General features: G+C 43.2%; 1 protein-coding gene across 9 annotated transcripts in view; it reads right to left on the reverse strand.

Annotated features, from left to right (window-relative positions):
* LOC137503444 (uncharacterized) overlaps nucleotides 1-15,361 on the reverse strand; it is a 366,746-nt gene extending 351,385 nt beyond the window's left edge. For all 9 annotated transcript variants that reach the window (XR_011019125.1, XR_011019124.1, XM_068231027.1 and 6 more), the window contains exon 1: nucleotides 15,326-15,361. The gene's annotated coding sequence lies outside the window, so the exon portion shown is untranslated. The remainder of the gene's footprint in view (nucleotides 1-15,325) is intronic.
* Nucleotides 15,362-19,602: the final 4,241 nt, after the last annotated feature.

Consider the following 19,602-nt stretch of genomic DNA (forward strand, 5'->3'; position numbering starts at 1 on the left):
GTTATTGGACATTATAAATTTTCCAGCTAACTCATTCTTGGTTGCCTGCGTTTCGCCCTGGTGTGCTAAGTTAGGCTCGTCAGTTGGGACTTAACACACCACCCAAGCACACGAGGGCGAAACGCAGGCAACCAAGAATGAGTTAGCTGGAAAATTTATAATGTCCAATAACGGACCATTATATTGGTATTATAAATTTACTCATTTGGGACAAATATTTTAGGTTCCCTATGGGAATGAACATCCATATCATTTGATGGCCAGGCAGGCATCTAGTTTTGGAAATGAGACATAGCTCTCATAGTGCATTGGCAATGCTGGTGGCTTCAAATAGCCTATGCAGTGGCCTCCACGGGAACTCTTGAACTCTTCGTACGTCTCAGAACACCCCTTACTCCTTAATTTTTTTGTCGGCCGGGTGGCTCAGCATCTCTACTCCAGCTACTTCGCCGACTTCAAAAAAGCAAATTGGCTGATGCCTTGTTGGAAGTTAGCCACCCCTATACCTACTCTTTTCTCCTCACCATGACAACCACTACCACTCCTACCACAACAACAACCACCACGACCTGCGCACTTCGCATTCCCTACCTTCCTGTCACTACGGTTACGTACTCCCATTCTTCCCCTATTCTGACTACGACCCTTCCTCTGCCGCCATACCCTGATCCGCCCAGTTACCTGTACATCCCTCCCCGCTACTTCAACCGTTCGACCATCACTGAAGAAACCTCTGCTACGACACCAGTCATACAGCCTTCACCTCCAGCAGACACCGTGTGCCATTCAACATCACCACTGCCAGATCGCACCACTATGCATAGTTGTGTCTTACGCGGCGTGGATCCTGACATCTCAGATCGAGAGGTTATCCAAGAACTTAATCTCGAAGGCATTCCTGTGCGCCGTGCCTTCCGAATTTGGAACAACTCCGGACCAACCTATCTTGTCCGTCTCCACCTTCCTACGGAAGAAGCAGTCCAACGTCTTCTTACCAGCGGGGCACGTATCTACGGTCGTCAACATCAAGTGGAACCTTCCCGCTCCCCTCCTAGAACTTCCAACAGCCCACGTCTTCGACCCCAGCCAGCCCCCTCATATCGAACTCCCTCGCACGTTCGTCCACCAACTCAATTCTCCTTCTCACCACCCTTAACAGCCGACCTTCTCAGACTTCTCATCACCTCCTTGTACAATATCTCCGCAACCTTACACCTACTAACCTTTCATGGCAGCCCTAGTACTCTTCTCTGAATTTTCACCCGTTACACACATCCCTGGTATTTAAATAACATCCGTGCACACCTCCTCAACCATTAATTCCACTTACCCTCCTCCTTACAATATTGGTCCTTCCCCAACTCTTTCAACATCTCCGGCCTGGGAGACAGCGACACTGTCTAGGGGCCCGCCTCGCCCGAAGGGCGGGGAATGAAACACGTTGCAGCAGCAGCAGCCTCCACGGCGATTCCAAGCTTTTAACATTCAAGAGCTCTGGTTGGGGACATGACGGCTGCTCTCCTCTGCTTCAACGCAACGCATATTTTTTCTTCGGCCGGGTGACTGCTCAACTTTACTTATCACCCCGCCGAGACAACAAAGCATATAGGCTGGCACCACGTAGGAGGTCGGCCTTCCCACAATGCTCTACACCTGCCTTGCCCGCAACGTTCCTCTCGTCTTCTCAGACCAAGATGTCCTCGCTGCTCTTCGTCCGGCGGGTGCCTATGGTGCCTGCCGGCTAGTCGACGACGAAGCTCAACCACTATCCGATGTACTTCTCTATTTATCCACTCCAGCCGACGTCTCTACCATCATCAAGAATGGCGCACGCATCCACAACCATCTCTATGCAGTTGAACCTACTCCAGAGGATCTTTTGGCTGAGCTACCGGACACCGACGACCCTCCGCCTGGAACCATCGATCCGCCCGCTACGACCACACCACCTCCCTACTGCTCACCCCCGCCCCCTTTGTCCTTCACTCCTGTTACCTCTGTCACTACTCTAACCACTGCTTCCTCCACCATTACCACCTCAGTTCACACCTCCTCTTCCCTTCCTATCACTACTACTGTTACCACTCATCCTTCCCCTCTCATGACATTTCCTTTCCCCTTACCTCCCTCCACTGACCCCACACACCCCCAGCGCTCATCACTTCCGTCATCTGAAGAGGGATATTCCCATCAAGATACTCCTGGCAACTTGGCACAGCCACCATTGGTCCCACCGCCTTCCACCGGCACTACCACCTTTAGCTGTGTCGCCTGCGGTGTGGAGCCCAGTCTTCCATCAGCATATATCATCCAAACACTCCGCCAGACAGGGATACCAGTGCGCCGAGCCTTTCGGATCTATAACTCCGCTGGACCCACCTATCTCGTCCGACTTCATCTGCCGACTGCTGAAGACGTTGAACGCCTCATCGCCACCGGGATCCACCTCAACGGCCGTCATCATCGCATAGAACCATCTCGCTCACCTCCACAACCTTCATCTCATCCCTCCACACCTCGAAGTAGTCCCCGGCCGGCCCCACCTCCCCAACCACCTCCTCCATCATTTCATCCTTATCTCTTCCCGCCCCCACCTCCTTACTTTCCCCCACCTCCCTCTTTTGATATCCTTCGCCTTCTTCTAACTTCGCTTGTTAGCTTCTCCTCCTTTTATAACACCCTTGCCCTTCATTTATTTTCCTCTCACCTTGTATAACCCCTCTCCTCTTTGTTCACAGCTCATTTTGACACAATCACAACTGTATTTTCACTTCAATAAAGAATAAATACTTAGGAATAGACGCAATTCCCCTCCCATCTCCTACTTCTTCAAGTCCTTATCCACCTCCTTCTTCCCTCACATCTCCCCAACCTGCCCGCATCTCTTGGCCAGAGAGAGGGCGACACCCTCTAGGTGGCCCGCCCCACCCCTTCAGGGTGGGGAATGAAAGCATTTGAGCAGCAGCAGCCTCCACGGCAGGGAGGACTCTCAAGACTCCGGGGGAACGTATCTTTTTTTTCGGCCGGGTGACTGCTCATCTTTAATTTAGCACCCCGCCGAGACAATAAAGCACATAGGCTGGCACCAAGTTGGAGGTCGGCCTTCCCATCATGCTGTTCACCTGTGTTCTTCACGACGTTCCCGTTGTACTTTCTGAAGATGACCTCCTTACTGAACTTCATCCCACCGGCGCCTATTCTGTCACCAGGCTCTACGAAGGGACTCGACCAGCACCAGATATACTTGTGTATTTTCACTCTCCAGCAGACCTCTCCACCATCTACAAGACTGGAGCCCGTATTCGTGGTCATCTTTATCCAGCGGAACCCACTCCAGAGGATATTCAAGTCCAGCTCCAGCTACAGGACGACGAACCCTCTCAGCCTGCAACAGCCGCTCTGATCGCCGTAACTACGCTATCTTCCTCCACCTCATCACCGCAACCTTCGTCTTCCATTTACACCACCCCTGCCACTACCACCACTACTATCACCACCATTACCACTTCAGCCCACCTGCCTATTACTACTACTGTCATGTCTCATTCCTTCCCTCTTATGACGTCTATTCTTCCCTTCCCTCCCAACCCTGATCTAACACATCCGCAGAGCGCATCTCTTCAGTCACCTGCCGAGGGAAATTCTACTACAGATGCTCCTGGAAACATCATACATCTTCCACCGATACCACCGCCTTCTGCCTATGCTAACACCTATAGCTGCGTGGTTTGCGGTGTAGAGCCTAGCATACCATCTGCAGTCATCGCCCAGGAACTCCGCCAGGCAGGACTACCCATGAGAAGAGCTTTCCGCATTTACAACGCCGACGGTCCGACATATTTAGTCAGACTTCTCCTTCCAACATGTGACGACGCCGCACGACTCATCGCCACTGGGATACACCTCTACGGCCGCCACCATCGGATCGAACCATCTCGTTCACCTCCCCAAACTTCGCCTCGTCCCGCCCCATCTCGTAGCCGTCCCCGGCCTGCCCCACCTCCCCAACCACCTAGTCCATATCTTCGCTCTTAACCACCCCCACCTCCACCCTGTTATTTTTCACCACCACCACCTTCCTTTGACATCATTCGACTTCTCCTCACTTCTCTTGTTAACTTCTCCTCCTTCTATCACAGCTTTGCACTTCACCTATTTCCCTCCCACCTTGTCTAAACCTTCGCTACATAGCATCGCTGTCCTGTCTATTCATGTCTTGTATCGAATCTCAATCAAACACAGTATAACTACCCCCACTTCGCCACCTCCACTCTTTAATTACATCACCTACTCCCATCTCCTTCTTCTAATACCCCTCCTCAACCCCGTCATCTCTCCTGGCCAGAGAGAGGGCGACACCCTCTAGGTGGCCCGCCCCACCCCTTCAGGGTGGGGAATGAAAGCATTGAAGCAAGCAAGCAAGCCTCCACGGGAGGGACTTCAATCTCTACAAGTGAAGGGAGATCGGATCACATCTCCAAACTCTGAACGTGGACTGAATAGCCCTAAAAACACCCCCAAACATTTTTTCTTTGGCCGGGTGGCGCCACACCTCTAATTACGCGCCCAGCCGACCCAAAAAAGCAAAATTGGCCAGACACCAAGAGGAAGTCGGCCCTCCCCATAATGTACTATACTTGCATTGCCCACGATATTGACCCAGCAATTTCAGCAGATGACATCCTTACGGAACTTCGCCCCACAGGCGTCTACGCTGCCACTCGACTTTATCATCTCGACACACCCACAAGAGAAGTACTATTATATTATCTGGTGCTAGAGGACGTCTACAACGCTCTAGACAGTGGGGTATATATCCAAGGACAACTACATCGAGTGCAAGATACCCCAGGGAAATTACTCGACCGGCTAATGAAGGAGTACGCCACAGCCACTCCCACTACTGGCACATCACACCCACAGCAGTTGCTCTCTTCTTACACCTCCCAGACCACCACCACCACCACCGTCACCACCACTACTTCCACCTCCTCTCATTTTACCTCAAACACCCCTACCACCACCACAACTACTACCCACCCCTCTCCCATAATGGCATACCACCCCCCACCCTCCCACGCTCAGGGCCCGCAGGAAGAAGTAACAACGCCGCCGAATGAAGCAATAGCAATTCAAGCAGACAATACACAACCACCAACACCAGATAATGCACGACCGCTAACTTCACCGCCCAGCCAGAACAACGTATACAGCTGTGTTGCCTGTGGCGTGGAACCTAATCTATCACCAATAGCTATCCTTCAAGAACTCCAAAAAGCAGGAATTCCGGTGAAGAAAGCCATTAGGATCCACAACGATGATGGCCCTACATATTTAGTACGCCTGCAACTACCAACGCCCGAAGACGTCCAGCGCCTCATCACCCAAGGGATATACCTCAACGGTCGACATCTCCGGATAGAACCGTCCCGCTCTCCGCCCCTAACTCCTAACCAACATAAATCACCCCGCCACCGCACACGCCCCCGGCCTGCACCCCCTCAGCAACCTCCCAGTCCACACTTCCGTTTTCCACCATTTTCACCCAGCAACTATCCACCACTCCCACCTGCAATCTTCCCACTACCCCCTCCTTCATCCAACCTCCTAAGTCTCCTACTCACCTCCCTGGTAAACTTCTCATCCCTGTATCACATCCTAGCACTCCACATTCTCCCTCCACCTCACGAAACCCGTCACTTCATCACATCACCATCCGCAACCTGGGTGTAAAATCGCTCATGTAACTCTCATAAACATCCATAAAGCTCTGTATATATGTATGCAACTTTGTCAACACACACAGACAATGTAAATCTGTCAATAAAGCGCAAGAGAACCTACACTTCCTTTATCCCGTCTCCTTTACTTATTCAAACCACCTTTTCCCCCATCTCCCTCTTTTTTTCACTCCTTCCCAACCCCGTCATCTCTCCTGGCCAGAGAGAGGGCGACACCCTCTAGCTGGCCCGCCCCACCCCATCAAGGTGGGGAATGAAAACTTGCAAGCAAGCAAGCAAGCCTCCACGGTATGCACTAGCCTTGCGTCTTGGGTGGTGTGTTAAGTCCCAACTGACGAGCCTAACTTAGCACACGAGGGCGAAACGCAGGCAACCAAGAATGAGTTAGCTGGAAAATTTATAATGTCCAATAACGGACCATTATATTGGTATTATAAATTTACTCATTTGGGACAAATATTTTAGGTTCCCTATGGGAATGAACATCTATATCATTTGATGGCCAGGCAGGCATCTAGTTTTGGAAATGAGACATAGCTCTCATAGTGCATTGGCACTGCTGGTGGCTTCAAATAGCCTATGCAGTGGCCTCCACGGTATGCAGCCTTGCGTCTTGGGTGGTGTGTTAAGTCCCAACTGACGAGCCTAACTTAGCACACGAGGGCGAAACGCAGGCAACCAAGAATGAGTTAGCTGGAAAATTTATAATGTCCAATAACGGACCATTATATTGGTATTATAAATTTACTCATTTGGGACAAATATTTTAGGTTCCCTATGGGAATGAACATCTATATCATTTGATGGCCAGGCAGGCATCTAGTTTTGGAAATGAGACATAGCTCTCATAGTGCATTGGCACTGCTGGTGGCTTCAAATAGCCTATGCAGTGGCCTCCACGGTATGCACTAGCCTTGCGTCTTGGGTGGTGTGTTAAGTCCCAACTGACGAGCCTAACTTAGCACACGAGGGCAAAACGCAGGCAACCAAGAATGAGTTAGCTGGAAAATTTATAATGTCCAATAACGGACCATTATATTGGTATTATAAATTTACTCATTTGGGACAAATATTTTAGGTTCCCTATGGGAATGAACATCTATATCATTAAGTGGTATGTTCCGAGCTGTCAGCGGAGAGATGGCGTGGAATGACATTAGTAGACGAATAAGTTTGAATGGCGTTTATGAAAGTAGGAAAGATCACAATATGAAGATAAAGTTGGAATTCAAGAGGACAAACTGGGGCAAATATTCATTTATAGGAAGGGGAGTTAGGGATTGGAATAACTTACCAAGGGAGATGTTCAATAAATTTCCAATTTCTTTGAAATCATTTCGGAAAAGGCTAGGAAAGCAACAGATAGGGAATCTGCCACCTGGGCAACTGCCCTAAATGCAGATCAGTATTGACTGATTGATTGATTGATTGATTGATTGATTGATTGATTGATTGATTGATTGATTGATTGATTGATTGATTGATTGATTGCAGCCTTTTGGGGATGACTGATTTGCATAGTGACATATTTTTTATTTATTTGAAAGGATCATGTACTTCCAAGACAATATGGGCTGCATCAAGGACAAATATTCACATGAAACAAAATTATCTAAAATAAACATTAATTTAAAAGCCCAGCGATACCTGTTAAACTACAAAATTGTTTGTAAAATATCAATCAACACCACAGTAAAGAAATCACAAAAATTCAGTTTTATTCTTAATTCCTAAAAGTGAACATTCAAGAAAAGTACCCGGGCAATGCATGAAACAATGTCATATCAGGACATGTTTTCTGACTGATTTACAATGCCTGACAAAAATGTTAAGCACCCAGAAGGATTGGTCCAATATTATCCCATTTCGGCATACATACACACCATTGATGTGTGAGTAAATGATTAGAATTGCAAGGATCTGCAATGTGTAGAACGCCCGTCAGAACGTATTAATGATGGCACCGTACTGTTGTTGATAAGTTGTTACCAGTAACGGCTGTGAGTCGGACAGTAAAGCAAGACGTGCAGAGAAGACTACGTACAGCAAAAAGCACCCTTCATGCCTCGCATTCATTGTAGACAGCCTATCCACCAATAGAGAGCATTTAACAGAGGCTGAATTATGGGACTGCACAAGGCTGATTGGTTGTATCGTGCAATTGCCAGGCGAGTGGGCCACTCACATGTCGCAGTAGTCCAATTTTGGACTCAATGGGTACATGAGGGTGCCCAATCACGTTATGCAGGTTTGGGTCGACCAAGACACACCACCCCGAGGGAGGACAGTTGTATGGTACGCCAAGCATTGCGGGATCCCATAACTTCGGCGCGCACCATCGGCAGACATGTAGTGGAGGGACTACAACATCCTGTGGGTTCCCGCACAGTGCCTCGATGACTCGTATCCACTGGATTGTCTTCCTACCGCAACTTGCATTGGTTGTCATTGACACTAGAACATCAATGCTTGCATTTGGAGTGTTGTCTTGCCTTGGAGGCATGGACAGAGGAGAACTGGTTTCCCATCATATTCAGTGATGAGTCACGGTCCCGCTTCTCCATAACTTTTATTTGCTGGATTACTTTTTGGTGCATGGGCTGCAAGAGTGGTGTCGTATTCGCAGGCATGTAGAGGACTTCAATTTGCCTGTCTTTGGAATGTAGATCCTCTTCTTTCGGGTGTCCAGGAGCATTATCCAGAAGTAGCAAAGCTTTAGGAGCTTAATTGTGGTCTTTTGAAAATCTTTTTACAGCCAGTATAAATTCTTGCTTGAACCATTCAGTAAAAACATCTCAGTTTGGTTTTTATAGGTGACTGGTATGTGAGATACATTTCGAAATGGCATCGGATGCTTGGCTTTTCCTACTACCAATAACGGAAGTTTTTGTGTGCTAGTGGATTTTGCACAAGGCATGAATATCAATCTGTCTTTTGTCATTTTTCTTCCTGGGGCACTTTCTTCGGAAGAATGTACAAAGGTCTTATGCGGTAACATCCTCCAAAATAAACCACTTTCATCTGCGTTGTTAACTTGCTCTGTCAGAAGACCCAGTTCTTGGATGTTTAATTCAAATTTCTTCTGAAAAGGGTCAACGGCTGAAACATAACTAGATAATTTTTCTCCCGTGACAGTTAAGAACCGAATCCCAAATCTTTTCTTAAAATTATCAAGTCAGCCATCGCTAGCCCGAAAATCGTCTTTTTTCGTAAAAACATTTTGCTTTTTCGCGAAGAATGTCACCCGATGATGGCGTGTGCCTGGCACACTCTTGCAGAAACCAAGTGAATAAAGCATTTTCCATTTCAGGACACTCAATTGTTTTAACTGTCTTTCTTCACTTCAAGTCTCCCTCAGCAGTACTAACGTACACCAGGAATTTATCACGATTGACATTGAAGTCATAGATTGTAGATCGTCCAACGCCACAAGTCCGTGCTAGGTTTTTACCGTGGTTTCTCCTTTGTCAAGTTTAATTATTATCTCTTGTTTTTGACAAAAACTTAGTCACGTGCTTTCTTTTGGTCGACACTGCAGGTAGTACACTAGATAAACACACTATAAAATACAGTACCTACATATACGTACAGTACGTACTACTGTATACAATAGGTTGTAAACTTGATAACAATGATGAAAGAGCTAATGGCGGTAAAGCAGCATACAGAATGATTAGATGGTGAAGGGAGGAGGAAGGGAAGACAAATGACATGTGTTTCCTGAGAGCGCCGGATTACCAAACGTGCCAGACTAACCAACCACCAGATTATCGAGATTGTACTGTATTACCTTTGGGTATTTATTGGGGGCGGGGATGGCCATGTTCAACATGAACACAGGCATGTGAAGTGAGGAACAATTATTATTGTAAACATTCCTATGTATCAACAATTATCACAAACAATAAGTAACAACAGAATAATAGAGCTTGTTGATCAAATACATTTTTGAACGATTCTTATGTACAGAGATTTTGATTATATTAACAAGTAAACAGAAAAATAAAACTTTATTCATAAATATTTTGAAAGAATATCTTATGTACAAAGTTAACACAAAGAAACACTAGTAAGAAAGTAGAACTTGCTTCATAAACACATTTCCTGAATAAATGTTCTATTACTGTTTGTTCATTTTATGTTACAAAATGTTAAAAACTCCATCACCAGATGAACCACCTGGGCAGTCTCAACACACACAGAGAGTGTCTCTCTCTCTCTCTCTCTCTCTAAGGCAGACGAATTAACCAGTTAACGTTGTGCCATTTCACTGCCATGAATGAACAGTTTGGAACGAAAATGGACGCTATGCCGCGAGAAGAATAAACACGCCACGATAATTCAGTCGTCAATGTCGAGAAGATAATATTTATATTGGGAATAAGCCGAGAATTAGTATCAAGAAGATGGTGAAAAATAAACAAGGATATAGGATTGTTATGAGATTATTACTGAAAAAAAAAATTCCACAAGAAAAATCACTGCAAGCTACATCGAGCAACGTTATTACTATGCGAAGAAGACGATATTATGAGCAGCAGGTCTGAATTGAAAGAAATTTGTAGTAGTATTGAAAGAAAAGAGCGGAAACCCATACAAGTATTACACCCAGTCGCATAATAATAATAAACCAATAAACTGAGGTGGCTTGTTGGAATACATTATGTATCAGACTACGTCACGAAATACCGAGCAAGAGCAGCGGATATTCTTTAAAATCGCTGGAAAGAAGTACAAAAAGCCACGGAAATAAAAAGCGATAGATAAAAATATAAATTCACCATAAATTATATAAGCAACTATTTTATTCTTGCTGCTGAAATGACTATAACGTACATGCCGTGCCCTTGAGCAGTAGTCATAAATCTGGTACAGCACATGTATGTGAAATATCCTGTAAAATGTATTTGAAGGAACTCTTAAGTATTTCTAGTACTTCCAATGGATTATGTCACTCCTTAAATTTATTGCAAATAGAAATGGAGAGGTTGTTGTGGTACTTTTTTTTACTCCAGCCCTTCTGAAACGAGGAAGAGGATGCATTTGTTAGTGATGCATTATGACACATTGCAGTAGACATGAGGATAAGTTCTCACTGGTGGTCATTTTGACTCTAATTAGTGGAGAATAAGTATAAGCAGATCTTATGAATAATGGAAGTATCGGAAGGGGGACGGGAGGAAAAAAAAAAAAGTATACTAGATCTTGCAAACATGGTACCCTCACGGTCAGAGGAGAGCAAGAGATGACCAAGTTAGGTTGGTAAGGTAACCCAAGCTCCGATGTAATATCACATTTAGCCACCACTTACAAAAAATAACAATCAATAATCACCTAAAATAGCGTGCATTTCTTCTGTTAATCAGCAAAGCAAAGCAAATTCATCTCTGTACAGGCCAAGAAGGCCCTTGGAGGAGTGGAAGGTAAAGGCTTCCACTATCCGTAACCTCGGCACTTGATAGGGTAGTGATTAGCTCTATGCCCAGCCACCTTTGCTCCCAGGAATTAACCTGGTACTCATTTTTGGTGTAGGCTGAGTGAACCTCAGGGCCATTTGCACCTCCGGAAGTGGAAATCTTGTTTCTTAAAATTTTATGACTTCCGGACGTATAATCGAACCCATGTCCTTCCGGGCGAGCCGAGCACGCCTTTACCGCCCCGGCGAGGCAGCCCTTTTCATTTGTTAATGAAGATCTATATATTTAAAAAGTGTACGAAAACAGGTTTGTCGAGTCTGTCTGGCCTTTCTCCTGGACTGATTCACTTCATTCTTTTTTTCAAATCTCTCCTTAATTACCGGCCTGTGAATCACTAGGCATTAATAGGTCCCTTAAGTACAGTCTACTTCAAGTCATCCTAAAATCAAATCATTAAATAACCACTCCAGTAATTGCTGGTGAAGGCTTGCCCCAGCCCACAATACATTCTGTACTTAGCAGGTTGTATGAAGTAAAGGTGCAATATGTTTATGTAAAGATATGCAGAACCTAAAAGACATCAATGACAAGTGGTTATAGGCAAACCTGCAAATTCAACCAAACTTGGTACATATATGATTTAATACTATCTGGAGGGAAATACTGTGGTGGGATGGGACAAACCAAGCACCCTTATGGGTGTGGGTTGGGTACAAATGACATATAAAGAAACTTCAAGACGACAGAGATTAGTGACAAATCCTTACTTATCAGGACGACTGATTTGAATATTGACATATTATTTTATTTATATGAAAGGATCATCTACTTTCTAGACAACATGTGCTGCATAAAGGATAAACTTTTACATGAAACAAAATAATCTAAAAATCAGACTTTAAATTAAATACCCAGCAATACCTCATATACTACAAAATTGTTCATAAAATATCAATCAACACCGTAGTAAAGAAATCTACAAAAAAATCAGCTTTATTCTTAATTCCTAAAAGTGAACATTCAAGGTAAGTACCCAGGAAATCCATGGAGCAATTTCATATCAGCATGATATCTGACCAGTTTACACTGCCTATTACGGCTGTAGTGCAATGTGGTTAATTTGTTTTTGTTCTGCTTTCCAGTCGTAGGTCTTTTACATCCTAATAATAATGTTATTTGTTTTACGTCCCACTAACTACTTTTTGAGGTCTTCAGAGACGCCGAGGTGCCGGAATTTAGTCCCGCAGGAGTTCTTTTACGTGCCAGTAAATCTACCGACACGGGGCTGTCGTATTTGAGCACCTTCAAATACCACCGGACTGAGCCAGGATCGAACCTGCCAAGTTGGGGCTAGAAGGCCAGCGCCTTAACCGTCTGAGCCACTCAGCCCGGCTTTTACATCCTTGTGTCATCAAAACTCTCCCTTGTTTTCCTGCAACTTTAAATAATAGCAAGTTCTCTCCCTTTTCCTGTGACCCTGTCGAGTGAGATCATCACAATGACAGTAAAGAAAGTAATAACGCTAGTTTTACTAGTTATTTTTACAGTGGATATTCCATTATCATCACCAGAAAATTCACCAGATTTAAGCTCATATCATTAATAGAACAAATGCAGTTAAACAGACTCACCATTTCAGAGAAGTAACTCTGGTTGCATGAGCAAAATCTAATAAGGGTAGCACGAGGCTAAACAATGAAGATTTTCGTCCTATTTCATTATAGCACTGGTACTAGAAATATGACAGTCCCTTAGACCATCCCTATGTTCTTCACTACTGTCCCCAACTTGTACTATAATGCAACATCTCACACTTGGAAACAATTTCATGCATCAGTATTTGCACTTATGACATATGAGTCCCTTGATTCTACCAATCTGCATTGTCGCACTCCACCATGTCACAGTTCAAAATAATTATACGGGCAAATATTTAGATGTCTAGTGTAATGTGAATACCGGTACAGTTTGTGTCAGTTCAGGTACAGGCATAAGAAAACCTATCTTGAGTTCCATAGCCACTGTATGGAGGATTCAATGCTAAAACTTGTTAGGTCACGGTAAGAGCAAGAAGGGAAAGTTAGAGAAGAAAATGTGCCTGGAAATGGATGCATTCGTAGACTGGAGGCACAAAAAGGATGATGACTGTAATGATTAATGACCATCTGTTTAAGGAGAAGATACTACTACCACTACTACTTTGGGTATTTATTTGGGGGAGGGGGTTTGGCATGATTATCATGAACACGGGCATGTGAAATAAGGAACAATTATTATTGTGAACATTCCTATGTTCAACAATTATCACAGAAAATAAGTAACAACAGAATAATAGAGCTTGTTGATCAAATACATTTCTGAACGAGTCTTATGTACAGAGATTTCAGTTATATTCACAAGTAAACAGAAAAATAAAACGTTATTCATAAATAATGTACAAAGCTAACAAATAAAAACACTGGAAAGAAAGTAGAACTTGCTTCATAAGCACATTTCCTGAATAAAGGTCCTATTACTGAATGTTGTTCATTTTATGATAAGAAATGTTAAAAAAAATCCCACCAGACATACCATCTGGACAGGGAAATGTAGTTCTCTGAAGGAATGACTGCTTTCTAATCTCATTTCTTGATTAAAATTCATCTTCCACCTTCTCCAGATGTAGGGCCATACCAGCCCCTTGTGTAGGCTCATGTGCAGAAGGCTCATTGAATGTAATCTCTACTGTCATATAACTGCACAGAAACAAGCCTTAAGTTTTTTAGTGCCTAAGGAAAACCTCAGCTCTTGAAATTGTCCCGGGAATGTCAACATTCATTGTTTTTGAAATCTTGAATAGTTCTGAGAGGAAATCAATAATAATGGCGCATGGCCTCTGGAGAGGCGTCTTTTCCTAGTAGACGGCCTATAGGTGACCTGCATGTCTGTGAGGATAGGATTGTACATACGATGATTTCAGATTATGAAAATCTCCCTCTCTCACACACAGATATGAATTAACCTGTTAACGTTGAGGTCCCCGATTCAGCTTGGAACGATCCAGGGACCCTCAGGATTAAAGGCCTGAATGCTAAGCATTTAGCCACTGAGATGGACATCCTAAACATGAACTTCTGTTTAGAAGTGACTGGTAAAGTTCTCTAACTTATAAATTACTTTTTTTCTTCATTCAGCAACGACTCATGAAGCATTACTCTGTGAAGCAAAACATGATCAGATTCTATATCATCTTCATTCAATTGTAAAATTTTGTCTTCTGTTTCAGGCGCAGATGAATTGCAGAGCTGCAGAAACCACCAGAATTAAAGATATAATGTACAGGGAAGCAATGAGTGATCCCATCCTTCATACTGTACGTTGTTATCGACCCAAAGATCAATACCCATACAGTTACTGGTGAGCTGGCAAAAGTGCCTGAATGTGTAAATGACAGCACAGTATGTTGAAAGTGTGAGAGCAACTTCGTCCCCATCCTCTTATACTGCCCGCTCTATAGCCACTAGTTTAACACAGACAGGCGTGAATACCAATATTTATTCAAGTTGCCGTAAGAATGCAGTCATAAAAGCATAATCTTCGCAGTCAGTGTGGGTGTTGCCTTGTGATATTGATGCATGTACTTGTGTGATAAGCTTAGCTATTTCGTATGAGTAAACATGCCTGTTCGTTCATGTTTGTGCTGGTGATATTCTTATAGAACTGTGAAATGAATTAATCATGTTATGCTTACAGATATATTTGAAATTCATGTAAACTTTACTTCTCTTCTGTACGTGCAAGCTAAATTATTTTGTAGTATGACACATTAGATTTGTTGCAAAATATTCGATTGTAGTGTGCATTTTGCAAATCGCAAGGTGGTTTGCACCGTCAAGAGGGGAATTAAAGAAAAGTGGATGTCTGCTACATCTAGGCAAGATCATAAACTTGGCCGTTACTGGAATCCGCCAAAACAAACCAAGCACACCTCTTTGGTTACTAGTCCTTGCTGAATCGGACAGATAGGGTTTTGATATTAGATACTTGTTTCTCGTACAGCACAAGTATGTGAAATACCCTGTGAAATTTATCTGAAACAACTCCTAAGTCCTTCTAGTACTTCCAATGGATTATGTCGCTCTTTAAATATATTGCAAATAGAATTGGAGAAATTGTTATGGTACTTACTTTCGACTTCTAGGTTTTTTTTTTACTTCAGCTGTTCTGAAAAAAGGAAGAAGATGCATTTGTTAGTGACGCTTTATGACACATTGCAGTAGACATGAGAATATGTTCTCAGTGGTGTTCATTTTTACTCTAATTAGTGGAGAATAAGCAAGAGTTCAGATCTTTTGGATAATGGAAGTATCGGGAGAGGGACAGGAGGAAACCTCAAAAACGAGAGATATCAGTGTCAAATCCTTGCTTTTTTGGACACCTGATTTGAATAGCGACATATTATTTTATTTATTTGAAAGGACCATCTACTTCCTACACAATATGGGCTGTATCAAGGACAAACTTTCACATTAAACAAAATGATCGAACTTTAATTTAAATACCCAGCAATACCTTTTAAACTACAAAATTGTTTGTAAAATATCAATCAACACCATAGTAAAGAAATCCACATAAATTCATCTTTATTCTTCATTCCTAAAAGTGAACATTCAAGGTAAGTACCCAGGCAATGCATGGAACAATTTCATGTTGACATTTTATTTGACGGATTCACACTGCCTGACAGAAGAATTAAGCACCCAAAAGGAATGATCCAATTTTATCCCATTTCGGTATACATCCATACAATTGAATCGTGCAGTCGAGTAAGGAACTAAGTCAGATTTTGCTACTTTTCAGGAGAGCAAAAAAACTGATTTTCTTCGACACGCTTCAATGAATAGTTCCCATTATTTTATATAATATTTAGATCAGTGATAGATATGTAACGGAGGTAACAGGAAAATGTTCAAGAAAAATTTTAAAATGTTATAACCGTTTGAACTTTTTTGACTTAGTTCCTTTCTCCAATAATACCGAAAAAAATTTGGAGTTTGGGAATAAATCTCTCATACAAACTACACCAACCTTTGTTATATATTAAACATAGCTTAATGCAATATATAAGCACTGTTTACAGTATATCCAACAGAAAAAAACAGGGAAAACAAATACAAATGACCTTGAAGCGCCAAATAACTACAGTATTACAACCGAGACTACTAACCTAAGGGGAATTCATTGGCTGCGAAATAATGTCCAAATAAAATGCCAAAGCATCCTCATTCGCAACATATTTCAACAGTTTACGCAAGTCCTTTATTTTCTCAGCTTTTATTGGAACCCCACCCTCTGGATATGCTGTCATTGGTTGCAAGGAAAATGTGCAAAAGTTACCTTTCCCAAGATGAAACGTATGTTTCACAATGCTGTTTATGAAGGGAAGTGCTACAATAACTCCTGGTTTCTCTGCCCTATATCTGTATTCTTTAAACGAAGAAGGAGAAAATGCAATCTTTCCAGCACGAGGAGTATTCTTTGTCAATGTTTCAGCTGATACAGTCACTTTTTTAAAAAACTCAGGCCACCACTTGTCAAAATTAAATACTGTACTTGAGTCTACTAACTTAACTGTAACATTTGCTTTGCTGTTTACAATAATTGCCATATACTCTTCGATAGTATAAACTCTGTCTACTTTTTAAATGTTTTTCTTAAATACCCCAAAGCCCCTGTCGCATGGTAGGAATGAATGACCCCTCTCGGGAAAGTACTGTCTAATCTCCTTAAATCGATTTGAAGCTGCCAGGCCTAGCATTAGTCTTATGACCGTATGGTTCTTATTTTGGCCTGGAGAACCATCAGAGAAAACGTGTAACTGGTCAACATTTTCTGACACAAATTCGTCTATATAATCTTTCAGGAAAGAAGCAACTTCATTTGCACCCTTCTTTCCTTGGCCTTCATGATACATATACACAACACACTTGTCCATTGCAAGATCATGAATACAAAACACATTCACCCACAACTGTCTCATGTAAAACACTTCTTGCACCGGTATGTGTGGCAGGGGCAAATTTTGCATAAAGTCAAAGGCAAGGCCTGTCACTTTGTCATTTGTTCTGCATAGTGTTGCAACTTCTTTCAAAGACCTGTAGAATTTCCTGCTTCTTCTTTTATGAACATCATATTCAGCCTGAGCTGCACGCTTTGCTGATTCACAAATATGTGGACTCCTAAGTTTAGCTGTGAACTCCTCACACTTGCTGCAGACATCGATCTGTGGTCGTCCGAATCGGTAGTTGTAATTCTCAACAAAATAAGTCCTGTAGAAGCTGTACTTGACTCCACACTCCGGGTATTTTGTGACAAACATGTTGTGCATTTCTTTAATAGTTAAGCGGGCATCTAAGTAATGCACTTCTTTCCCTCCGTAATGAGCCCGTTTCAGAGGAAATGATTGAATATGATTGGATATCAGTTTAGTGACATCTTCCGGTATCTTTCTGGTAGTTGGATTGGTTCCTCTCTTGTCCCTGGGAATTTCTCCATGAAGAAGAAGCATTGTGATACGGAATACTCTTTTCTGAGTGACGGCATGCATGCTCATAAAAGCTGAACGACATACCTTCTTTCTATTGTTGCCATCCATAACAAAGTAAGTGAAACTTGCTGCTCGCTGCTTTGAATTTTCATTCCTCGGTCTTCTGGTCTTAATTTCATTCTTCTCGATGAGGCGCTGCAAGTGTAAATCTTGTGCATCCTTACTAGGAAGTTGAAGAAACTTGGAAAGAATGGACATGCGAGCCTCTTCGTTTATAATCTCAAAACACTTCTTTCTGCATCTAGAAGAATAACATATTATTAATACTAAGTATAAATCTGTACCATACGTATTGTTATCTAAAACAAGAGTAGAAAGTTCGGTTGCATGTTAGAATATTATTTACTAAACAATCCCTAATAATACTTCTCAAGCTCCTTACTTACCTGCAGTCAGAACCGGTTTCTTTGCCTTCCACAACTCTCCCACGTTTATTCACATATGCCAGTCCTCTGAGTCTTGCGTGTTTCAGAACACTATGTTTATGGCCCTCAGGCTGTGCCTTCCTTTTCGGAGTCATATTCTCAAACGTAATACAAAGATCACTTTGTCATCCACCGAGATACAAACTGAAATACTGTACACTATAACCCACCATGTACCGTACGATTTCTGTTTCCCTCCAGTATGTTGTCCTTTGTGTTGTACCAACGCCGTAAATTGAAATATCCCCTGTTATACCTACATCGCATGCAACGTGCGGCAAAGAATGGAACTAAGTCATGAATAGCAAGTGGTGAAGAAACGCACTAAGTCATCGACTTAGTGCGTTTCTTCACGATATGCATGATGTCCATCCACTGTTTCTCCCCCAAGGAGAAGGCTGACTTATTTCTTTCCTTTACCAAATGATAGGGCTTGGTTATGTGAGGTAAATGAGGCAATAAAATGAAAATGGCCAGTTTTGACTTAGTTCCTTACTCGACTGCACGATTCAATTGATGAATGAGTAAATGATTAGAATTACAAGAATCTGTAATGTGTAGAACGCCCACCAGAGTGCATTTGTGATGGCACCGTCCTGTTGTTGATAAGTTAAGCAAGACATGCGGAGAGGACTACATAGCGTACAAGCACCCATGATGCATCGCATCATTGCAGACAGCTTATCCGCCAATAGACAGGGCTTAACAGAGGTTGCATTGTGGAACTCCACAAGGCTGGTTGGTGTTATCGTGCAATTGATAGGCATGTGGGCCATTCAGAGGTAACAGTGGCATGATTTTGGCCTCAGTGTGTACATGAGTGCACCCAATCACACCGGATAGGCTCGGTTCAACTAAGAAAAACCACCGCAAGGGAGGACTGTCGTATGTTACGCCAAGCATTGCGGGATCCCATAACTTCGGCATGCACCATTGAAAGGTACATAGTGGAGAATCTACAACATTCTGTGAGTTCCCGCACAGTGACTGGATGACTCACATCCTCCGGATTGTGGTCCTACCGCACCTTGCGTCAGTTGATCTTGACACTAGACACCAATGCCTGCGTTTGAAGTGGTGCCTTGCATGGGAGGCATGGACAGAGGACAACTGGAGTTGCATCATGTTCAGTGATAAGTCCTGTTTCTCCAAAAACTCTGACCACCATCGGGTGTGGGTGTGGCAGCGTCGAGGTCAGATCCTGCCCATATTGTGGAAAGACACATAGGTGTAATCCCTGGCACATGGTGTAGAGAGCCGTAAGATATTCGTTCAGGTCACCTCTAATTGGGCTTTGGCAGATTTTGACCACACAGAGATACTTCACAGACTTTCTGCACCCACACATCCTACCACTTATGGAACAGCACTCTGGAACAGTGCTTCAATGAGATAATAAATGTCCACACACAACACAGCAATAGGCGACATGC

Source organism: Anabrus simplex, unplaced genomic scaffold (assembly GCF_040414725.1).
Source record: "Anabrus simplex isolate iqAnaSimp1 unplaced genomic scaffold, ASM4041472v1 ctg00000124.1, whole genome shotgun sequence".
In the NCBI taxonomy this organism is placed as follows: domain Eukaryota; kingdom Metazoa; phylum Arthropoda; class Insecta; order Orthoptera; family Tettigoniidae; genus Anabrus; species Anabrus simplex.